This window comes from Scylla paramamosain, chromosome 21 (genome assembly GCF_035594125.1).
Source record: "Scylla paramamosain isolate STU-SP2022 chromosome 21, ASM3559412v1, whole genome shotgun sequence".
In the NCBI taxonomy this organism is placed as follows: Eukaryota; Metazoa; Arthropoda; class Malacostraca; order Decapoda; family Portunidae; genus Scylla; species Scylla paramamosain.
This window is the reverse complement of record NC_087171.1, coordinates 14,252,448-14,278,266: the sequence shown is the minus strand read 5'-3', so window position 1 is coordinate 14,278,266 and position 25,819 is coordinate 14,252,448. Positions and strand designations below refer to the sequence as shown.

The 25,819-nt window shown below is 44.4% G+C and overlaps 1 long non-coding RNA gene across 1 annotated transcript in view; it reads right to left on the bottom strand.

The window, feature by feature from the left end:
* The window catches only part of LOC135111073 (uncharacterized), a 102,725-nt gene extending 87,094 nt beyond the window's left edge, over window positions 1-15,631 (bottom strand). Inside the window, exon 1 of the long non-coding RNA XR_010273548.1 lies at window positions 14,217-15,631. This is a non-coding gene — a long non-coding RNA (uncharacterized LOC135111073). The remainder of the gene's footprint in view (window positions 1-14,216) is intronic.
* Window positions 15,632-25,819: the final 10,188 nt, after the last annotated feature.

Here is a 25,819-nt window from a genome sequence, read left to right as displayed (position 1 = left end):
CTCGTACAAAAATTATTCATAAAGATTTAGGAGGGCAGGAAAAATGACTTCTCAAATACAGAGGTGGATGATTAGCGCGGGATTACGATCAATAATAAGCTTTGCGAAGATCAGTGCGTCTTTCACTATGTAATTCGTAATAAAGAGCAATAATTATGTTTGTCCTTCCCTTTACCTACTTTAGCATGCTGGCATTCATAACCCATTCAGTACATCAGCAAGAACATGACTATGGTACATCATATACATAAAAAAAAAAAAATCCTATTCGTAAATATTTCACATCCATGATGCACTGCTTCTAAAACACAGTTCTTCCCCATTCCACACGCACAGGAATCCCTCACAAACTCCTGCAGGCCACGCGATGCCCTCCTGAGTCCCTCCCTCCCAGCCAACTAGCCCGCCCCTTAGCCCTCATTCCCTCTTTCCCTCCCTCGCTCTCTCTCGTTCTAATCCATCCGCATCTTTCACTAACTCATCCACGCCCTCCCTATTGTATCGCAGCTTTCCCCGCTAGAGCTGCCGCATAGTCGCATACCACCCACGCCCTTCCTCGCCCGCCGCCCGCCCAACACTTCCTGTCCCCGCCCCGCCTACACACACACTCCACAATCGCCTCTTCCGCCGGCCCAGATCCAGTCCCTTGATGCGGCCATTTAACGAGGCTCCGTGTCAAGGTATTTAAACGTCTGCTGTGTTCCAGGTGTTTCCAGGTAGCGGAAAAGACTTATTGATAAGCGGATGGTATAATGCAGGGTAATTTTTTTTTTTTTTTCCAGCATCCTGTTTGAACGGAAGACATTATCAGACGCTGGAATTCCTCGCCCGTTTGTTTATTAAAGCACAGTGGTTGTTTCCTTATCTGTTGTTCCTGTTTGTGTACTGCGTGTGATAAAAACTGAGAGAGAGAGAGAGAGAGAGAGAGAGAGAGAGAGAGAGAGAGAGAGAGAGAGAGAGAGAGAGACAAGCACGAACACGTAGAGATACGAGGCCACATGCATTAACAGACACCTCTTGCAAGTCCACGCAGGTAAAACAGTGAGAAGCCAAGGTGTGAGATGTTACGGAGGAGCGTGACGGACTGGGAGGGAGGTGGGAGGAGGGTACGGTGGGCAGCTAGGAAGGGGAGAGTGGTGGGCACGAAAGGCGGGGAGTGGCGGGGTGCGGTGGGTGATGGTGGGTGGTAAGGAAGGTGGGAAGGAACAGAGGGTCGGCCCAGAGTTCAAGACCTTTGTGCACCCGCCGCTACCACGGTCGTTAGCTGTGAGTGTGTGTGTGTGTGTGTGTGTGTGTGTGTGTGTGTGTGTGTGTGTGTGTGTGTGTGCAAATGTTTGCTAATTAAAGGGTCGCTTGTATAATGAGATGACTGACTACTACTTCTATTACGAGTACTACGACTACTACTACTACTACTACTATTAACACTACTACTATTACTATCACTGCTACTACTACTACTACTACTACTACTACTATTACTACTACTACTAGTGCTGCTGCTGCTGCCCGAACAATGTTTTACAGAATGGCAAAGTGAGTAGAGATAATGAATGGGGAAAACATGCTGCATAATATTTTTGTCACTGTGTATGATTCCTGGATGGATAAATTACTCACCAGCAGTTATATTTATACTTAAGTTTCGCGAGACTAAAAAGAAACACAATAATGAATAAGAAAAACATGTTGCATGATAATGTCCTTGTACATACATTTATACACACTACGGAAACAAAAACGACTCTCATATTTTCAGGAGTAAATAAAACTCAAAACAATAAAATAAGAGACGACGGTTGCACAATATTTTAGTCCTTGTATATATTAATTTCCCGTATATACTTCCGCTTCCTCTCGCAGTCCGGCAGACACTCGTGGCAGGAGGGAGGACGAGTGGCGGCCACGGGAAGCTTGGCAGCAGATGTTCGGCGCCACCACCTGCACGGAACACCTGTGTATAACCGATTCCTCGCGTCTCCCGCCACCTCCCCTACCACCTGCCCCACCCTTCCCCAACCCCTCCCGCCACAGTACAGCTCAGAGCAACACCCTCACCTCCCTCACTTCCCTCCCTCCTTTCTCTGTCATTCACGCTTTCAGCACGAAAATGTATCTTGTTAAGTAGGTCCTTTAAGTTGTTACCCGGGAACAGTGTCATTTTGGTAGCAAGTGCAGTCTCAGTATCGTCTTCCCTTCAAAACATCCTTATTTGGCATTCAATTTTCTCCCTTCTTTCCCCTTTGTCACTCATGCCTTCAAAAAATGTGTCGTGTTAAGCCGTTTAAGTTGTTACCCGCTGCAACGTCATTTTAGAAGCAAAGACAGTATCGCCTTCCTTTCCAAACATCCTCACTTCTCACTCAAGCCAGCCCTCATGCTTCCTCCCTCCCTCCCTCCAGCTCCTGTGTAAGTACTGTACGTGGTGTGTCTGATCAAAAAAAAAAAAAAAAAATACATTCGTCGATCGAGTCTCGTTCCCCTTTTACAGATTTCCAATTCCACATATTTCGTCGCTCTTTCCTTAAAACATTCCTCTCTTTACTTTTTCAACGTCTTTCTCATATCGGACCCTTTTCCCTCTGTCATCAAGCGGAAACAAACTCGCTATTACGCCAGTTATCGGGAAAACAGCCCCTCCAGATGGGGTGTGTGTGTGTGTGTGTGTGTGTGTGTGTGTGTGTGTGTGTGTGAGTGAGTGTGCGCGTGGTGGTGACGTGTATTTGATCATGTGCAAGAGTGGCCGCCGCGGGGAGGGAAGGAGGGAAGCATCTTGTTGGAAAGGACGAGGACACTGTAATTAGAGTTCAGACGAGCGGAGGAGCGAGAGAGGGTACACTACACAGGTGAGGAACTTCAGGAGTATCAGTGTAGGGGAGAGAACAATAGGCAGGAGGCAACTTCGTGCCTGCAGGTTGCGACTCCCTTCCTGTGCACATGACATGCCTCGCCTCGACCAACAGTCCTGACGGTGTGTCAACGCTGCGTGTCTCGTAAACCAAACAGCGCCACTCAGATTCTTTCTTTGCACTTACCTCGCGGTTTGATTCAAGCTGGATGCACTCACAACCTCACAATCTCCTCGGCGTGAAAGGGCATTGCTGCTCATTGCTAAGCGAAAGGAATTAGTGAACAAGTAAATATGACTTAATTTTCAGCCCTCCTCAAACTACTACACAGTGATATAAGGGAAAGGCGATACACATCACCCTTCACTCCTCCTCCGCTTCCCCACGTCTCCCCCTTCCCTTCACCACACCTTTCATCACCCCTTACCAACCCTACCATCTCTCCTCATCACACTCTCCAGACCCCTCCTCACAAACTACCCTAAAAATGTATTTCTTAAAAGGATAACTAAAATCAACCAACACATATTAAAAATACAATAAAAACATCACACAAGCACATTAATATCGCCACACTCCATGCCTCTTATACGAAACACGTCACAATGTATCCACATTTAACATCACTACACCCAGACGTCATCCCTCTTCTTCTTCCTTCTCCTCACTACCACCACCACCACCACCGCCAACAGTAAGTAACAGGCACGGAGCACCCAGGAGGTCGCTCGCCGGGTCGTCAGCAGCATCCGACAACATAATTACGCCTGCAGACACGACCCACATAATGCCGGGACCCGCCACCACACTCTTTGTGGCGCTACAAAAGAAGGCAACTCCATTAGAAATCTGACTTTCATCTACAGTAGGAAGCTTGATTCTTCTTACTCCAGGAGGTGATGGAAGAGGAGGAGGGGTGAAAGAAAACGGAAGAGCAGGAGGAGGAGGAGGAGGAGGAGGAGGAGATGAAAAGTCGTCCCCAAAAACATTCACTGAAGGAAAGAAGTGAGCGAAAAAGAAAGGAGCAAAAATTAAAAGAAAAACTGGAATTCGCTGCACAAACACTTCTCAACTAGTCTTTTTTTTTCACCCTTTCTTCCTAAGTCTAATTTTTCTCCTTTCTGATATTCATTCACCACCAAACCACCACCACCACCACCACCACCAGCATCTTATTTTCCCCCTTCCTTCTCTCATTCCTCCTCTTCGTCCTCCTACCATTTAATCTGGCTTTCTTCTTCCCCCGAGAGAATCCAAATGGAAGGAAACAAAAGATTTTTCGTCCCTGCACTTTCCTTGTAATCTTGGCGGAGTGCAAGTCGTAAAGCTCGCCGGACGCCTTGCGATGTCCCGAGGTCACTGCATCCATCAGGACTGCGGCGCCTGGACACCTGGACGCGGCCTGACTCTGCCTCACCGCGCTCCCTAATTACCCTCGTGTTTCATTCCCCTGATGAACCAAAAAGTCCAAGTCCGCGAACACAAAAGAAGCTGTTCGTCAACACACACACACACACACACACACACACACACACACACACACACACACAGAGAGAGAGAGAGAGAGAGAGAGAGAGAGAGAGAGAGAGAGAGAGAGAGAGAGAGAGAGAGAGAGAGAGAGAGAGAGAGAGAGAGAGAGAGAGAGAGAGAGAGAGAGAGAGGTGGAGGGGGATGATGTGAATGAAGGAAAAGCGAGAAAACTAAAACGTAATGCAATTAGAGTTGTGTGTGTGTGTGAGAGAGAGAGAGAGAGAGAGAGAGAGAGAGAGAGAGAGAGAGAGAGAGAGAGAGAGAGAGCGCAATAATACAATCGCTGTTACTTACACGACAACAACACAATAACAAGAATTCAAAGACGAACGAAGTGTGTGTGAGTGTGGGTGTGTATAGGTGGGTGGGTGGGTGGGTGCCTGGGTGAGTGGGTGTTACTGCTGGTCGGTCCATTAGCGCCTCGCACGTGAACTGGAGTCGAGTTCTGAGGCGGTCGATCACTTACATCAGGAAGATTTCATGAAAGCACAGCCGCTGCTGCATTAACACAGCAGGCGAGTATCACTGAGTCAAAAAAATAAATAAATAAACAAATAAATAAAAATACTGAGGCATGTTTTGTATCAGAGGCTCGTATTTCTAAACATTTCGGCGTCATGCCTTGGTTGATTAAGTTACTGGAGCTTTCAAGGCTTTCACGGTTCCATTGATAGTTTAAAAAAAAGGAATCAGCAACGTTAATGGGAGAAAAATAATACTCAGAATCCGACTAATCCTCTCAGTGTCCTTTGAAAACAGTCCTAAAAGGGTTCAAAGAGTTAAGAAAAGGAGCCTAATCCTCACAACGTTTAGGTATAGGAAATATGAAAGCCCGAGCGTTGGAGCCTCTGAAGAAAGTCGGAATTTGATATCAAGTCTGAAGGAAATTTGACCGGAAAGCGAGAGGAAGAGGAGGAGGAGGAGGAGGAGGTGGGAAGTGACACATCATGCGGAGAGAAAAAGAATACAAAAATTATGAAAACAAAAGTGAGATTCCGCTACTCGCCTCCGTGACTGAAAGAAAGATTTGACTTTACTTTCACCTCTCGTAAGGACTAATTTCAAAAGCCAGAGAGATGGTTTGTCAGGTTCTCATGGAGATTTTCCCACTGGTCACAAAACCGTTGCCACTCGTGAAAACACTCTTCAAACCCTCAATTCCTTCCACTACAGCCTGTTAAAAGTAGAGTTAAGATACTGCAACTTTATATAACAAGTCCTCGTTCTGTGGGTCAGCTCAGTCGGGCAGTAGTGGTGGGCGGGGAGGGTAATGCGACGAGGGTAAAAAACATAGCATCCCTGGGCGACACTCTTCACTCGTATCTTCAGCCGCACCACACCTCTGTGCTCCCGCGTCCCTAACTGCTTGTATATTCGTAAGTTTTTACAGGCAACGTGAGTCCAGGTCAAGGTTCTGTGCCACCACCAGAGGTCATCACCTCCCGCTGCGCTCAGCCATTACTGCTCAAACGCTTCACGAGTCTCTCAACTTTAATGTGCTTCCTCCTGACGTGGAATGTCCTCAAGCAGCTGATCTTGTTGTGAAGTGCACTCTGCCTCGTGGCCAACAATTAGAAAAAGAACGAAAACGCGAACAGAAAACTTACAAGAAGAACGCGAAGAACATATACAAGAAAAAAATAAGAATACAAGCAAAAGGGACGACGACGAAGACAACCACGACCAAGACAACGACGACACCGATGACAATAACGAAAACAAGAACTGGAAAGACAAAAACTACATGTATAGGAATAAAGCCTTCGAGATCACTGCATACAGAAGCCGTTCCCTAAAGCCCACCCACCCACTAGACGACAGAAGGCAACTCTTACAGAAAAACAAGATGCTTTACACCATATACAATGTTCGGCTCGCGGTCTGAGGATTGCGGGTTCGATTTTGGCTTCCAGTTTCTCCTTGATGGTTGGCAGCTTCATCTCAACACCCAAACCAAGACTACATGACCTCCGTGTTGCTTCGCCTTCCAGTAACCTTGACCGTAAATACACACGCCTGCTAACCTAACGTACTGTCACGGTTAGAAGTCAAGCAACCTGCCACGCTTACTTCCACTGTGCTTAACGTTTTCCCCCCAACTCCAAGTCCTCTGATCTAAGAGTCTATCAGTTGCCAGGTTTTGTAAGAAGACTGTCAGCAGATCACATGAGCAAACACTGCGGAGGGACGAGAAACAACATCCAAATCGTACGTAACCCCGATAACTTTTCTACACTACACGTCTCTTGAAATACGTAAATAGCGCAGTTAAACAGGTACCGAGGTCTGAGGGCTATCTGTAAACTTATCTAATCTCAACCACTGATAACCCAACTCAGTCCGGCACCCGCTTTTACAGATACCGACGCCACTACCACCACCACCACCACCAATAACACCACCACTACCAACTTGCCGCAGCTAAAACACGCGGATACGAGGACCCTCAATTTAACGGTAATTTCCATTCCAGGAAGCTTCTCCCAACCTCCAAGGGCACGGCACAATGCGGGGGACAACTGTTGCTCGTGTTATAAAAAGAAGATACGTGTACCAAGTCACTGTGATCCATCCCCATGTTAAAATGTGGAGGTGGACAAGAATAGAAACAACAACAACAACAACAACAACAACAACAACAACAACAACAACAAAGGAAAAGAAAAGAAAAAGGAGAAAAAGGAAGAAGAAAAACCACGAGGAAGAGGAGGAAGAGGAGGAAGAGGAGGAGGAAGACAAGAAGGAGGAATAACTATGTAAAACACATTCAATTTTATCATCAAATTTTTAAGATTCTCTGCTTTTAAATAATAAACTACACTGGGAAGGAGGAGGACCATGATATATACTCCATTGCAACCAGGGTCGTCTTTTATACCCCCCCCCAACTCTCTCTCTCTCTCTCTCTCTCTCTCTCTCTCTCTCTCTCTCTCTCTCTCTCTCTCTCTCTCTCTCTCTCTCTCTCACCAGAATCCAAGACATCTTCCAGACTTCATGCTTAGTGCCACTCCAGCGTTCGTAACCTTGGAAAACCGAATCACACCGACGGATGCCCTCAGCGGGATTCAAGTTCAAGAAGGAGGAGGAGGAGGAGGAGGAGGAGGAGGAGGAGGAGGAGGAGGAGGAGGAGGAGGAGGAGGAGGAGGAGGAGGAGACCAAAGTAAACGAAGAGAACTGACAGACTAGACCGAGCAAGTTGGAAAAGAGGAGGGAAAAAGAGAAAAGGGGAATAAGTGAGGAGGAGGAGGAGGAGGAGGAAGGTTAAAGTGTACAAGTAAGGCCAGAGAGAAGAGATAGAGCATAGTGAAAAAGAAAGGGAAGAATGACACACACGGAGAGAGAGAGAGAGAGAGAGAGAGAGAGAGAGAGAGAGAGAGGCAGACGCAGACAGGCAGAGAACAGAGACATCAACGAACAAACATGAATAGATAAATGAATGAATAAATGAATGAATGAACGAATGAATGAACGAACAAAACCAACTCCGAAGCATTTCACGTTACAATGAGATGAGCACATGCAAAGAAAACGGTGTCAGGTTACGGAACACGCAAAGATTATCTAAGACGAGAGTGCGAAGAACAGGGAGTGGGGAGAACATAGGGTGATAAGAACAGGGAGGGAGTGTGGAGGGGGCATGTGGAGTGAATGAAATGAATGGAATGAGTGACATCAGTAACACTACACAGGAAGAGAAGGGCAAAGGGAGGGCGAAGGGAAGGCTAATGGAGGAAGTGGAGAGAGAGGAACCATGTGGAAGGGCGGAGGTTGAAAGCAGGTGAAGGAAGGAGGTGGAGGAAGCGAGTGGAATGCGTTTAGGTGAGGAATGAGGGACTGACACGAATCTTATTTCTGAATAACGCAACATTCATTCCTCAGCATGAATATGTATATGTGTATTGCTGAGAGAGAGAGAGAGAGAGAGAGAGAGAGAGAGAGAGAGAGAGAGAGAGAGAGAGAGAGAGAGAGAGAGAGAGAGAGAGAGAGAGAGCAGTTAATGAAAGCGAAGCAGGAAAACTAAAAGAATGGCATAAAAAAATAAGGCAATATGCAGGAAAAAACAGAGGAATATGCAGAGAGAGAGAGAGAGAGAGAGAGAGAGAGAGAGAGAGAGAGAGAGAGAGAGAGAGAGAGAGAGAGAGACTGACTTTCGCTGTTACCTAGACGACAAACAATTACGAAAAACTAAATGCCAGGCAAGCAAAGTTAAAAGATAAAAAAAATAAATAAAATAAAGGGAAAGAAAAGAAAATATGAAAGGATTATGTGCAAAGTGAAAAAGAAGGAAAGTTACGACTCTCCTGTAACATGACACCCCGACCTGACCCGGCCAAGAGGGCAATGACTACCTCTTTACCCAGTTCCATATAATATACTAGTAATCTACCTCGTGCTTCATTTACTCCCGGAAACACACGGACCATACACTAATCAACTAATACAATAAAGAGAATTAGATATCTATAGAACTCGACATTTTTTCTTTCTCTATTCTTTTCCCTGTCCTTTCCTCGACTTGGGACAAAATAACGCAGCGTGAGAGGGAGGGAGAGGAACAAACTGCTTCATAATAGTTAGGTACAGCAGTTATGGGACATTGCCTAGGGACGAAAAGTATAGTGTTTGGTATTCGATTCTCGTTATCAATAAAGCACGCACACTCTCACACTCCTACTCCTCTCTCTCTCTCTCTCTCTCTCTCTCTCTCTCTCTCTCTCTCTCTCTCTCTCTCTCTCTCTCTCTCTCTCTCTCTCTGCACATTCACTCTTTGTTCTTGCATATTGCCTTTTCTTTCTTCTTTATTCTTATCATTCTCTCTCTCTCTCTCTCTCTCTCTCTCTCTCTCTCTCTCTCTCTCTCTCTCTCTCTCTCTCTCTCTCTCTCTCTCTCTCGCCAGGACAAGCTAAGGGAGGGACGTGTGCCCACAAAGGTGTTATTGTAGTGACGGAGCACCACGAATTGTCGCCAAAATGTTTAGCTAAGAATGAAGTGTTTCTATAGCTTCTGCTCTCTCTCTCTCTCTCTCTCTCTCTCTCTCTCTCTCTCTCTCTCTCTCTCTCTCTCTCTCTCTCTCTGATGTTTCCTCTTTCTTTTTTTCCTTTTCCCCTTTCATTTCTTCCTCCTCATTCTCAGTTTCCTGTCCTTCCTTTCACTCGTTCTCCTCTCATCCTTGTCAGTTTCGTCTTTCTCTTCTTTCCTTCCTTTTTCTCCGCATTTTCTCCTCCGCCACTCCTCCTAATTTTTCTTGTCACACTCTCACCTCTCTATTTCCTCATTTTTTTTTCTTTCTCTCCTTCCTACATTTCCTTATCCTTGTCAGTATCCTCTCTCATCTTTTTTCCACCTTTTTTTTCCTCCTTTACTACACCACCTCTTCCTAAGTTTTTCATCTCTTTCTCTCTCTCTCTCTATTCACATTTACCACTCACTACCCAATCATCCATTTCCTTTCCCTCGTCTTTCCACCTTCTTCCCATTTCCTACGCCTGCTCTCACGTTCATTCAGAAACAGGTTAATACAGTCTTAAGTCTCTCCTTTTCCACCTTCAGGAGAAGTTACAGTAAAAAATAAGTATACATCTCTTGTAATGCCTTCTGCTCTCTATTCATATGATTGCTGAGTATATTTTATCTTATGTATTCAGCTCTCTCTCTCTCTCTCTCTCTCTCTCTCTCTCTCTCTCTCTCTCTCTCTCTCTCTCTCTCTCTCTCTCTCTCTCGTAAAGAGCTTGAGGAATACACTAGTCAGAGGTGAAGGAAGTAAGTCCCCCCATGTGTTATTTCTTGAACATAATAAAACACAAGTGAAAAACAAACAGCAGCTGACATGTTGGCCATTACGACGCTGGGTGTGAGAAAAATGCAACACGTGTAGCTGGAAAATACTTGATTCAGCACCTTTTTTTTTTCTTGTTTCGAATACTTTTTAACAGGTTCTGGGTTTTCAAGGATGTTTTCATGATTTTAAAGGTAGTTTAACAAGAGCAGTCCACCATAAGAGGGTAAAAAACACAAGAACACAACATATCATCCCTGTAGTATTTGAATCTTGAAGAGAGAACAATGTGTTTAAAGAAATCGGCCCTGGTGTCAATGTGGCGCGGGCAAGCAATCAAATAAACACACACACACATACACACACACACACACACGATATATATATAGCTGCTGACGTGAGTGACACTTAGCCCATCATGGCGTCTGGTAAAAACTCCGTGATATCGCCATACCCGAAGCGTCCGTTTCTTGGCCGTGCCCTCCGCAACGTGCCCCGCGGCTAGGTGCAAATCCACTGTGGCCATGCGTGGTCGATACACCCACGTTGAGGCGCCGATGGAATTACAGTAACGGGCCGCGACATACAATACTGGTGATGCTTGTGGCCAGTTAACGGTTCGGCCAAAACAATGTTGTGTAATTGGAACATAACAACACTATCACTGTGGTTTTGCTGGCTCAGATTGTCTCATGTCGTGCACCTCCTCCTCCTCCTCCTCCTCCTCCTCCTCCTCCCCTATTCTTTATAACATCTTATTTCCCCCACAGTATGTTTGACTAATTACCACAAACAGCCTTGTAAGGACCAACCGTTTTGCTGGAGTTTCTTCATTTCCTATTACCTTCTCTTCTTTCTCCTCCTCAACGCACAGCTCACATTCACAAACTCGTATGGATTTTTTTTTTCCAAAACCCGCATAAATGATAAGGCAAGGTCCTCATGATATTCATTTCTTCATTAACGGTGTAGAATTCACGTCAGATTATCACTAATATCATGAAGACATCCTCGAAAGCACAAAATAACTTTCATTGAGCTAGAGCCTGTTTAAAAAGTCGTAGTAAGAGGCTGAAAAGTTTGAGAATATGCACCTTAAACTCTAGCGCATCACCACGCCCTACCGCTTCCCTACGGCCCGTATTCTGAAGCACTTTGCTCTCTCTCTCTCTCTCTCTCTCTCTCTCTCTCTCTCTCTCTCTCTCTCTCTCTCTCTCTCTCTCAACACGACTATTTCAAAGGCCACAGAGATGATTAACTTGGTTCTCAATAGTGTTCCTCCTATAAATAATGTAGAAATCTTGCTATCTATCACTCGAACCGTAAAACTGCTTTTAAAACCCCGTGTAACATCAAATAGAGCCTTTTGAATGGTGCGGCGCAGAAGTCTTTCATAATACGGTCCTAAGAAGAATGAAGTACGTATTCCCTTCCGTAGCCAGGGTTTGTCTCGTCCTCTAACTACCGCAGCCTCACCTCCAGTGTTCTCATTATAACAAACATAACAAACGTAACCAATTGTTCCTATATTTTGCAGCGCCAGCACAACCTACCTCTCTCTCTCTCTCTCTCTCTCTCTCTCTCTCTCTCTCTCTCTCTCTCTCCTCTCTCTCTCCTCTCTCTCTCTCTCTGTGTGTGTGTGTGTGTGTGTGTGTGTGTGTGTGTGTGTCCAGCTGCGTGACCACAGATGGAACATGAACTTATAAAGGAATCAGAATCTATGTTTTAAGAGGCTGTCATCTGGACACACACACACACACACACACACACACACAAATGAATAGATAAATGGATAGGTAGGAAAATGGATAGGTAAACAGACAGAGACAGAGACAGACAAAAAGAGAGACAGACGTATAAGTAGACAGACAAAGGAAAGATAAACAAATAGATAGATACATAGATGGATAGATAGATAAATAGATAGACAGATAATCTTACTTAACAAATTATATTTTACCAAATTCATGAGATAGTTAAATCTGACATAATTATCCAAACGAACAAAACCTAGGTAAATTCGAACACACACACACACACACACACACACACACACACACACACACACACACTTGCACTACGGTAACTGTCGTGATGTTCTGCTTCCAAAAAGGTATACAGATTATTACTTAGATGATCCCCGGAGTTAAGAGTTCTCCATACGAGGATTAAAAAAGATTACAGCTGCACACACAGAAAGGAGGGCAGATGCTTGCGTTTCTCATTCTTATCACTGTAGTAAGTAAACACACAGGGGCTTCACATTTGTATGTATAAGCATGTCATGGAGAAATTTGAAGACACGAGCCGAAAAAATAATAAATCGTAATTATTTACACTAATGCGGTAAAACGATAATCAATAATAATAACAAAATAATAATAATAATAATAAAATATGTAAGAGTATTTAACATATAGATGGTAACTAAGTTAAGGAAAATAAAGTCAGTTAACAGTTCGAATACTATATAAGAAGAAGAAGAAGAAGAAGAAGAAGAAGAAGAAGAAGAAGAAGAAGAAGAAAAGTTTTTTTTTAATATATAAGGAAGGTACCGGCCAAGGGAAACAAAATTAAAAGAAAAAAAGCCCACTGTGCCGGTCCCCACTCAGAAACGTTAATCATAATAATAATAATAATAATATTAATAATAATAATAATAATAATAATAACAGCAAGAGACAACATAATGTGATCTCACAAAGCTGGCAATCAAGCCCCATTACAATTACCAGCATTACGGAAGGTTGGCAGGGAACGCAGTACTTCCAAATAGACGTGGTAGTGAGGAAGAGACGTAACTACTGCTACAGGGATATTTGGGAAGGTCTGCACTCGCCTCCTTCCTGTGCTTTATGATGCTCTCTTAATCTATGCACTAAAATGTATAATAACTGTCCGTTCATACATCAATTTATGCATCCAGGATTACATTAAGATCACATACCCTTGCTACTCTCAGAAAGGGGTTAGGTTGGGTTACTTATTCATATTTAACTATTTTATCTATCTATCTATCTTTCTATCTAGGTATCTAACTAGGTACCTATTTATTTAGGTATCTATCTGTCTATCTATCTAGGTTTCTATCTTCCTATCTATTTATCTATCTACATCTATCAGTAATCAAATCAATCTAACATAACCTTACCTAACTTAACCGCATTTGTAACTGGAGTGGATGATCACCGTAGAAATCTTATTTCTGCTTACCTTCTCAGAAATCTTCCAATGTATATCACTCAACACTATTATGTCTCTCTCTCTCTCTCTCTCTCTCTCTCTCTCTCTCTCTCTCTCTCTCTCTCTCTCTCTCTTCCAAATACTTATTAATAAATAAAAACATCTGTTCTTTTGGCTAAGCTCCTATTTCAGTCTTGTTCCTTATCTGCTTCTTCCAGACTTTCACAAATACCTGGAAAACTTCATTTTTCTCTTATGTTGTATTGTATTACGTCACCTAACTCATCGAAGATAACATAACCTACATTTTTCACTTCATTTACGTTAAAGTTTTACAGTCTTCTGTCAAGGTCCTGGAGAAAAGATTGAAAATAAGCCAAGGGAAGGAGTCTTGATTGTGACCAGGCACTTGGAGAGAAAGATGTTGCTTTTTGTCCTCCCGGCAGGTGCCACGAAGGTTACAAATTGCAAAGTTTTGTTAAGTGTCAAGCACCTTCCGGCAGCACGACCACCTTGTTTACATTATTCCCCACGCCGCCTGCCAACCCTGAATACTCACAAAACTTTGATACATTTTTTTTTTTTAACTTCCTTGGCACCATCTACAAGTTCTCGCATTTATTTTGCTTCCTCAGTTCAGTGTCTTCATCATTATGTATGTGTACAGAACATGCAGCAGTGATGAAGCGGCTTTGTTGCAGTTTCAATCAGTGCAGCACACGTAGTTGTTGTTGTTGTTCAGAAGTTTTAGATTTCACTGGTTTGAGTATCAACACGTAGCACCACGGTGACGCCCCTTCCCCATCCTGTTCCCTGCAGCGGTACAGGCATGATCCCCAAAGGACGGTGAGCGACATGGAGGGTGACAGAGGACCTACCTTGCGCGAGGACACACAGCAGCAGCAGCAGCAGTAGCCACAGCAGCCACCACGCGGTGCACACACCTGCCCTTCCTGGCGCCACCGCCCACCCGCTGCCTCCCATCGTTCACACACACCTCAACACTCTTCTCTTCCTTTTCAATTCCTAATTCTTCACTAGCACTCAAGTTTCGTCACCATGAGAGGCGCGCGTTAACACTCGCTGGTGCCTTCACTCATACTGCGGGTCTTATCTCTCGCTCATAGATTCAAACTTGCCCTGATAACAACTTTTCTGATTAGCAAGTAGTATTATTTCTATATTACATCGTTAGGATATTAAAGAACAGAATATAAACTTGTTTTCAGGAAGTAATTTTGGTAACACAATCCTGAACTTCCAAAGCGGCATAGTCACTGGCGGCAGGTTATGTCATCCTCGAGAGTGTGTGTCTATCCATCACGCGGACACTCGCCTGGCCAGCCACCCCGCACCGCCAACTTCATCGCTACCCGGCGCGTCGAAGACTGAGAGCCAAGTTCTGAGGGCTGGAGCGAACCGGCGCGAGTTGCGAGTTAGCCAATTTATCCGACCTCCTTTTTTTGGACAAGCTCTATAAATACGATACATTTTTTCTTGATGCAGCTTGTAAATTACTGTGCTAAGGTCAAGACAAAGGAGTTGAGGCAGACGGGGTGGTAGCTGCCGCGGGAAACACAGAAGAGAGGAACACGAGCGAGCAGTGTTTATAAGTTCCGTGGACGATAGTACGGTGGGACTGGGGAGGGAGGGAGGGGTTGTGGAAGGGGAGAGTGAGGGGAGTACCAGGGACGGCGACGCGGGTTGGAGGAGTGTTATTCGCTGGTTCAGAGAGCAATTCAGACATTCTCGACTCCTTACGGGTCGCCTGCATTGAACCATACTCTCAAACATTTCGGTGTCTATCTTGACTACTCTCAACAGTTTCTAGTGGAGGTTACTGGGTTTCTCAAGGATGTCTTCGTGATGCTCGTGATAGTTTAACAATTTTTTTGCACCATCATTGAGGAAAACAGTCGTGGGAACTCGGCTAATCTGTGGCCTTTGAAAATAATTTTTATAGAACAAAGCGTTTTAAGAGAAAAACCACTGTGTTAAAGTGATGACACGATGAAGTTGAAGCTGGAGTGAAATCTGCACTATAAATACTACATGTAACTCGCCAGCCTCGTCTTGCCACCGCCGCCCTCTGTGGTTAGAAGCGCGCGGCATGAACCTGAAGAAGTACGCGGCAGGGAATACAATAAGCATCCGTAAAGGACAATTTGACCCGCCACTCGTGCAGGTGAAGTAATCTCCCGGCCACCGTCCAGTACGAATGTTTCCCTTTCTGCACCCAGCCCCCTCTGCTCCTCACGCACACGAAGACTTATCCACATACACACACACACACACACACACACACACTTTTGCTGCTATAGACTGCGATACAGAAAAGAAACGAGGGAAGAAAGAAACTGAGGAAGTTAAAAATTAGGTAAATTTCAAGTATGTATCTGGAACACGTGAGTCAGTTAATCAACCATTCAGTCAACTACTGAAGTGTTCTGCTTCTGTCTGTCTGTCTGTCTGACCGGTCTTCCACGGCTCATCCCTCCCCTTCCTCTAACCCTGCCTCCTCCTACCTGTCCCCAGTCCTCACCACCCGTCCTCCTCTCCCTCCTTCCACACCAACAGCCTCTCCTAGCTACACTCTCCCTCTTCTTGCCTCCTTCACACCCATTACACGCTGCTCCACATCTTGCCTCCTCTTCCACCTCCTCCACTTACTTTCCCATCTCTCTCTCTCTCTCTCTCTCTCTCTCTCTCTCTCTCTCTCTCTCTCTCTCTCTCTCTCTCTATGCCAACAACTCCCGCCTTGCCTTCATATCTCCCCCTCGCTATAGCACTTATTACACCAGCCCTCCCCCATTCCTCCCCTTGTCCACTCCCCCCTGTCACTCACCACGCCCCTCCACGGTGACGTCAGGGGAGGGTCTGGCGCCAGGAGGCCGGTGGGTAAAGTTGATTAATAGCCTCGTCGTGTTTGTTGGGTGGACGTCTCGAACCTATTGTGGGGGAGGGCGCGAGGACAGTATTGGCGGAATTGGGCTGTGCGTTGCGAGAGGGAGGGAAAAAAGAAGGGTATGCTTGTGATAATGGGCAATGTGCGACTGTGAGGTGTCGTAAGAGTAGAAGTTTCAGGATGAGAGGGATTGATTGATTGATTGATTGATACAGTTAGGTATGGTACTATTTGTGATTAATGTTAAGAAGGTTTGATAAAGGTGTAGTACAGTAAAGGAGTTGGAGCGTACTAGGGGTGGTACTGGTGAACTGAAGTGGTAGTTTGTGAGGTGGGAGAGGAAAGATGGAGGGGGAAAGAAAGAAAGGAGTGATAGAACTGGTAGTTATGCACGAGATACTAGTACCAAGACTAGCATTAGAATTACAGCAGGACAAACAATTACTCCTACTGCCACTGCTGCTGTGAGGGGGAAAGAAGAGAGTATACATGTGATGGAAGCAAATGTAGCGAGAATGCGAGAGTGATGGAAGTGGTAGTTATGCACGGCGTATTACCACTAGGACTGTTGATATTACAGTTACGATAATTACTGCAATTACCACCACCGCCACCACTACCACTACTACCACCACCACCACTACTACTACTACTACTACTACTACTACTACAGCATATGTGATAATCAGAAATGGCTACACCCTCGTAAGTAGTTATGCTGTAAAAAGGAGTTTATATCACAACACAGGTCATTGTCCTCGAATTCGCTTATAACAAATGCAGTCGTCATTTGTCTTCATCTGTTTAATAACGTTCCTGGCACATACGTACAAACATGCAACGATAATCTAATTCACAATAACGCAGAGTAATTTCTTATTTACATTACTACTACTACTACTACTACTACTGCTGCTGCTGCTACTACTACTATTACTAAACACAAGGATTGTCTCTAAATCCCCATGGCCGCGAGTACGGATTATCAATGCACAATGAACCACTTGTATAAAACTAAACAGGCAACACGCTAGTAGGTGTTTCCTTAAGAGGGGAGAGGGAGGAATGAGGTTAGAACTATCACTCCTGTAACTACTCTTCGGGAAAAAAGAAAAAAAAAAACGGAGAATTCATCTTTATCAGGTAACATACACGCGAACAGCTAGAAAATCATAACGCAACAGGGCCGTGACGCGCGAGGAATTTAACCTACGCAAGTGCATCAATGTGTGGAATGATGCGCGCGTAACTGAACCTCGTCACGCCGCAAACATTGATGTACCTTACCATTAATGTCACGCGCAAAATTAAAATTAAGTAAGTAAGTAAATAAATAAAAGAAAAGAAAAGAAAAGAAAAAAAATAAGGAACTTTAAGCGTAACTTCTATGTTCTCTTAAGTGATACGCAGCTTCGTTACATGAGCCTGCCCACTTTTTGTTACCTACGGAGTTACATTGCCGTTTTCTGTTCATGTGTCTGTACCCGGCTAGATTGGCTTCACTCTTAGCTAGACTTACGGAAGAACGCTGCCTCTGCACTAAGCCGGCTGGTCCACATAAAAGGATGGACAGAGGAGCAGAGGACACGTTCCCTTGCATGATGACGTGGGGAGTATTAGGCCCCGGTGACCACCTCCCCTGATGAACATATACCAGTGCAGATAATTGGTCACCTTCCCCCTCCACCCCACAGTGCACCTGAATCATAATCAACGACAGTCCCCCTAACCCTAAATTCCTATATTTATATCAAAATGGGATAATATGGGTTGCGCGGGGGGTTGGCGGGTAAGCCTGACCCGCCGCTGGATTACAGTTAGTGTGACTGCCAGCTTAGGGTTAGAGGAAGGGACGGCACACACCCTGAGGGAAGTATTGAGTAATCACGCAATTGCTGCATACATACACTGTTGATTATTCCGACTCGTCACTAAGTGTAATGTTACGGAGGAGGGAATGTGACGTGAACTAGGTGATTGATGGTGGGTGTCCTTGCTTTCAAATATATGAGTGAGTATATGTGATATTCAACAATAACTGTAACGAACGGTCACAAAGCTTTACCGGATAATAACAGCAACATTGTAGCACTCCTTTTTTTTTTCTTTGCCTCTCTCTCTCTCCCACTCTCGCTATAAAAATAACACCAGTAGTGAAGGGAATATAGTCCATCACATCTCCATCACACAAGCCTTTGTTCTTTGGCTGACCTGTGCAGTTTGTTGGTTGTTGCTGCTCGTGATAAAGGACAACACCATGAAGAACACAAATTCCGACTTAATGAAATACCGTTAGTGTATAAGTATGATATACAGTCACCGACTCTTGTTGTAAGGACGTGTTGAAGGTAAGACGAGCAAGTAGTAGTAGTAGTAGTAGTAGTAGTAGTAGTAGTAGTAGTAGTAGTAGTGGTGGTGGTAGTTGTTGTTGTTGTTGTTGTTGTAAAAGTTGAACAACTGTAGATGTCTCTGTCATTTGTTCCTATCATACAGTACTCTCTCTCTCTCTCTCTCTCTCTCTCTCTCTCTCTCTCTCTCTCTCTCTCTCTCTCTCTCTCTCTCTCTCTCTCTCTCTCTCTCTGGGGGTCCTCCTCTTGCACAAACAGCATCTATCATGCTTGTAATAACATATCTTCCATCTCATTTCTTCCCATTATCTTTGGACAACAATCATGGTAGTAATAGTAGTAGTAGTAGTGGTAGTAGTAATGGTGGTGAGGATGATGACGGTGGTGGTGGTTATGGTGGCACCACCACCAACAACAACAACAACATGAACGACGAACGATAACCCATAAATCGTGTAAATGCAGCAAAGACGACAGAAGCACAAGAATCAATACCAATACTACAAAACAATAACAGCCGTGGACAGTAGTGGTTGGGCGGGAGGTGAGTGACACAAACCAGTATTAGCGGGAAGACAAAGTACAGGACGGGAAGGTAATGAGCTAAGTGTTCCTAAGAGGGTGTTTTAAAGTTGTCTAGTGTTATTACCGAGAGAGAGAGAGAGAGAGAGAGAGAGAGAGAGAGAGAGAGAGAGAGAGTTCAGAAGAGTCTTAGCAAATAATCAACAGGACAATCACCATATAAGTCACTCATTCGCCAGACAGCAGCGGTAACAACTTGGGACGACTTTGTTTTACTTAACGTGAAACCTTTGACTGCTCTCACTTCTTCCCAGACCTAATAAAATGGCTTGGTCTGGTGAAGGTTTGGAGTAAAATTTTGAAAGGCACCACCGATACCACGGAGAGATTATCGAGTGGTTAAAAATCTCTTAGTGTCCGTGGTTTCATTTTTGGTCAGTTAAATGAAGAGCCACGTGACCTGCTTTTATTAGCGGTTTGACGATACAAAGAACAAGGATGAGAAACACTATATATATAACTGCGATACGAAACGATAAACAGCGCCAGAAGTGATACATGAAATCTTTATAAGCATCTCCAAGAAAGTAGGAGATATAAAAGAATAGATATTGCAATTTCCACCCAGTTGAAAGATTGGGGATGGCTGTTGAAAAAATAAAGACGTCTCAGAGCGATTAGTAATTAAGGAAAGGTGTACCAAATAGCAGTCAAAGGGTTAACAAGATGGAGGACGGAGGATGCCTGTCGAGATTTCAGTCCAGTACGCAAGTTGAAGGTTACAGAATAAGATTGGCTATAAAGCAGTATAAATTGTAGGTGAAACAGTTTAAATTACGACAAGCTGAGGCAACACATTGGCAAAGATGAAAGAAAACTGTTGCGACGTAAATAAGAAGAATCATAATAGCTCTAGGAAAGTATTGCAAAAACAAAATGCATGCCAATAATAAAATGAAAATAAAAATAATATGATGATGAAAGTCGATGAAAATTACATACCAAGAGAAGAAACAAAGAAGAAACTCTGTGTCAACATGCAATGCGAGAAAAGAACACAAGGAAGAAAGTCTGTGTAAAAACAAATAATAAATACTATAGCAAAACATCGCGTTTAGAAGTGATACATTTATCAGAGCGCCCGCGTGTGTGTGTGTGTGTGTGTGTCCCTATGATAATGACCGAGACGCAAAATAGAGACTCAGGAACTCACGCGACATTCATCGATATTAAACAGTACAAGCAAGAGGAGGAGGAGGAGGAGGAGGAGGAGGAGGAAGAGGAATACTAACCTTTACGCAATGGCCATAACGAGGAAAGGGACTACCAGAATTTCAAATACTGCTACAGTGTTTCCTTTGCCTATTGTCTCCTTTTATGTCTGCAACTATCATCCTCTTTGAATGGTGTACTCGCACAATCCTTCCTCCGATAGCATAGCTCCCGAATACAGACTTGGGCAGTATATACTCAGAGGGCTACGAGTTGCACATTACTATGACATAAAAAGAAAACTGCAGCGTCAGATACATGTATGTGGTCAACTTTGCGTTATTGTCACCTCAAGTACACAGGTATATACTCTGGCATTTGTGTTCATTGTTGTATTGAAAAAGTTGCATATCACATCGCTATTCTCTCTCTCTCTCTCTCTCTCTCTCTCTCTCTCTCTCTCTCTCTCTCTCTCTCTCTCTCTCTCTCTCTCTCTGTGTGTGTGTGTGTGTGTGTGTGTGTGTGTGTTCTAGATCGCATTTTTACCACCTGCTGCTACCACTGATTCAGATGGAAGTCACTGCCACTACCGCCGTTGTTCTGATACACTTACTAGTTGTTACTGGATAGTGCCTTAATGTTGAGATGATGGTAGTAGCAACAGATGTGGTGGCTCGTTGATTCTCCGATGATGATATATATATAACGTGGAGTTGTGTGGCGTGTATAGTTGGTGAGATTATATGATTTATGTGAGAATAAAGATTTACACACAGACACAGTCACCTTTCTTCTTTTAATGATGATATAAGGCGTCTTCTTCAGCTCTTCGCAAGCGCTTCGGAAACAGGTATTTTCCGACGCATTCCTTTCGCGCAGGTCCCCTGGGAGCTTCGGAACCTTATAACTACCACGGGCGCAAGCTTTCCACGGGCTTGCGAGAATCGTGGGCGAGCAGCGGGGCGGAGCGAAAGACAGCCACTCGCGGGCAGTGATGCAAACATGTTAAGCGAAAACAAGCCGATGTGCGTGTATTGTTTTCAATAAAATCTCGAACATACAGAATTATTTGCATACAAGTCAGTCATGAGTGAAAACAACTATTAAAATTGTGTAGCGTGAATTGTTTCAAATTAATCTGTCTGAATGGCTTTCCTGTCTTGGGGCACGACTTCCAACATATCATTGTGTTCTGGTACAATGTCATAATGCAGTATGAGGTCATGACCGATACAACCAATTTACGCTAAAATACTTTGCAGAGTGGCTTGTATTTCCACTCTCTCTCTCTCTCTCTCTCTCTCTCTCTCTCTCTCTCTCTCTCTCTCTCTCTCTCTGAACTGAACTGATTGCACATACACAGGTCTGTTTATGAGGAAGAAGTGGATCAAGATAAGGAGAAGCTGAGATGAAGGGATAGCCAATCAGATGCTACAGATGAAAGAAAATGGACCAACCACAGTTGTCATTATTCTATCCAATGACCTACGAGCTGGTGTTTCCTCGGAGACACCGGCGGAGATGCGAGGTGTGATATTCCCTTGAGAGAGAGAGAGAGAGAGAGAGAGAGAGAGAGAGAGAGAGAGAGAGAGAGAGAGAGAGAGAGAGAGAGAGAGAGAGAGAGAGAGGAGAAAAACAATAATTGCTAATTGAATTTGAAACATTGACGTTGTTTTCTTCATAATGATATTGCTATTTTTTTCTAAACTCTGCATTTTTTTTTTTTTTTTTCTGCTGGGGGTATTGGGTACTCTGGACTTTTTTTGGGGAAGAAGCATCTGCAGCGATGTGATCAACGTAAAATTTTTCTCGGATGAAGTATTTCAGAGATGGTAGGGCGGTGAATCGAACCGTCGACTTTTAAATGCCAACCCAAGACTCACTCTGTCCGACCGCTGCCTTTCTATTGATCTGGAAAGGTATTGCGAAAAAAAAGAGCAACAACTGCCGATGCAGCTGATGCAGTTAGATCATCAAGTTCAAGATTGTTTCCCATTATATCACAATGAGAGAGGTTTTTTTCACAGGTAATGGGAAATATGCACTTTGTGAAGCGCTTAATTTTACCTCACTGTTTTTTCAGTTATCGGCAGTTGCAATCAAATGAGATAAAGATTAGTTAATCTCTTGTTTTTCCTTTATTCTCACATTCACCTGAACAGGTGTGAGGTGCGTCGCGGTCACTCAGAGCGCCAGAAATCATGATTTAGTTGATAATTCAGTCTAAAATCTCCCGCTATGAATGCAGTGTTTGCCTTTTCTTTTTTTTCTTTTTTCTTTTGTCACCTTTTACGGGAACATCTTGCTTGTCTTGCCTTTGTGATGATGAAACAAGAGCCGGCAACAATGAAGGAAAGTTAGGTGGACGACCTGTGGGATGGGAGAGGCGAGGAAGGGGACGCCTTGTCATGGAAGTGGACTCTATAACCCCCGCCATACCTGCCTCATCTACACACACAACATAAAACACAATGGGGAATTTCTGAGAAATGGCCGTCACCAGGTGTTTGCAGTAACCCTCACCTTACAAGCAAGTTTTTTCTTTTTTTTTCTTTTTGCCACTCTGCATTCATATCAAAGAATACAAAGAAAAATGGACAGGGTTGAGCAATCTGGCATCACCTTTAAATATAAAATATAGAAGAGAAGGCATGCAGATGATGGCATTATGGTCTGGCAGACCCTCAGACGACACAAACTCTCACTTCTCTACGACTAGTCTCCATTATTATTAGGAAGACTATCCGACATACAACCAGAACACAGGCATTCCTCCGAGTTACGAATGAGTTAGTTCAGACGGCCGTTCGTAATTCGTTACTTTGAACAATATTTTGGGTGTACATGTTTCACGTTTGCTCTTTCAAAAGCCACAGCATTAAACTCGAGGATTACAAAACTCGAGGCGTTGAAAACAATGAAACATACTTATTTATGCTAGCCACATAGCCTAGCACTGTGTGAGTATGTGTTTTATTCTCACATTTAATGTAAAGCGGCGATGCAGCAGAGTAAACAAAATGGCATATCTTGATCTTAATCTTGTTATTACAAACGACTGATTTCTCCTGAACCAGTTTTAGCAACACATTACTCACCACATCTGGCCACACAGCAAACCATAACATATTCAAGTCACACTACATGACTATGTCGTGTGACCTGGGCAGCTGCTAGACGTGTTCCCTGCAACTAGTTTCTACTTACTACATAATCCCTAATAATATAAATCATTTTGTTACATCATAATATTTCTAATCTTTCTAGAAAAAGTAGCATAATAAGTAGAGATACCTAAGTGATGGAACACACCCAACACGTGCAAATAGTGTGAAAATATCAGCAAAGAGACGCTTTGATATTTTCTTACCATTATGCAAGTTTTACGAGTCATATTTAGTTAACATCAGGCATCATTTTGATCCGGCATTTCTTAACCAGGCTTCGGATTATTACTACATGCCTCTTCTTTACATATAGCAGGCAATGAACAAAAATAACCAATGTGTCTGCCTGTCTCTTTACCTCAGTCACAAAAGCTGCACCCCAAACTGGACAGAAGGTGTAGGGGGTGTGGGATGGTACTGTGGATGTTTCTGGGATGAATGATGCTGCACCCCAGGCTGGCCAGATGACGGTGTAGGGGGGATCAGTGTGGGAAGGTAATGTGGGGAGTTGTGTTCTGTGTGATGCTGCACCCCAGGGTGGACAGATCGAGGTGTGGGGGTGTGGGTGTCCAGCCTGGTACTGAGCATCACTCATCCCCCAACCCCACACACTACCTTCCTGCACCCCACCTTCCCCTTCATCTGTCCAGCCTGAGGTGCAAGCATCACTCACCCACTAACCACCCACGCTACCTACCCACACCTCCCCTACCCCTCCATCTGTCCAGTCTGAGGTGCATCATCATTCATCTCCCCTACCCTACCTTCCGCACCACTCCTAACTCTCGAACTGTCAAGCCTGGGGAGCAGCATCACTCATTCCCCAATCCCCTACACTACCTTGTCACACCTCCTCTATCCCTCCATCTAACAAGCCTGGGATGCAGCATCACTCATCCCCCAGCCCGCCACACTACCTTACTGCACCCCCCATACACCTCCATCTCTCCAGCCTGTTGTGGAGCATCACTCATCCCCAAATCCTAGTCACTATCTTCCTGCACCCCCCCCTACACCTCCAACTGTCCAGCCTGTGGTGTAGCGTCACTTATCCCCCAATCCCCCACACTCCCCCTCCCGCACCCTTCTTACCTCCTCACCTGTGCAGCCTGGGGTGCAGCATCACTCCAACCCTCTAAACCACCTTACCGCAACCTTCTTACACCTCCAACTGTCCATCCTTGGGTGCAGCATGACTTATCTCCCAATCCCCTACACTACCTTCTCACACCACCTCTACCCCTCCATCCCTCCAGGTGGTGTGGGGGATTAGGGGATGAGTGATGCTGCATGCCAGTCTGGACAGTTGGAGGGATAGGTGGGGTGCGGGAAGGTAGTGTGGGAGGTTGGGGGATGAGTGATGTTGCACCCCAAGTATGACAGATGGTTTTACCTTCCCTCAGTAATGTATCCAATCAACAAAAAACAAAAAGTATTATGACACTTTTTCCATATTGTGATGTGTTATTCATGCATACCATATCATAATCTGTTGCAAATGCCTTTTTTTTCCTCTTTCTCTTCCCCAGTAAATAAAGGCACCCTTTAGGAAAACATACAACTTTAGGGAGTGTTCAAAGGGGGTGGAAGACGAAGCCCCTTATCAGGAGTTTGTATGTTTAGATTTACTTTTTAAAAAGCCCATCACTGTTACTTACCCAAGACTGAAGTACTGCAGTTAGTACGGTTTGCACATGGTGTGGCATGACATCGAAACATCCAAGAGTGAAAAAAAAAAAAAAAACAAGACATTTCCTGCGGCTTTTCATGACTCTCACTCCTCACACATCAATATAAAATGGGAAAATGTATTTTTGACAGCAGACTCCATTACAAACAGAAAGTACCATATCATAGAAAAAAAAATACTAACACTACATAGCAAAAGCATTACCCACGGGCATTACTGAAGCCCAGCCGCCTCCCGTGTGTCCCCTTGAAGCACAGCTGTCATCCATTCCCTCGGTGGCAGTGACGGCGTGGCTACGGTGACTGAAAATTGCCCTAGTATTTGTTACACCCCCACGACGCAGCGCCGAGTATGCACGCCGGAACCATCACCGAACGAATACATCGCAGGAAAAAAGCAAGAAAATGGCACGTAATCTACTAACCACGGGAAACAAAAGAGGCCGAGGACGGATGGTTCAGTGGTTGTGCCTTATTTCCCGCGTAAACAGGAACGAAATATATACACAAAAGCACAAGCTCCAGAAGGCACGAAGCAACAAAAACAGGTAAGGGAATACACTAGCAACTGATGACGCCATGACAACTTCAAAATTACCGATAAAATATTGCACTGCAGGGCCATAGGTGATGGCCTC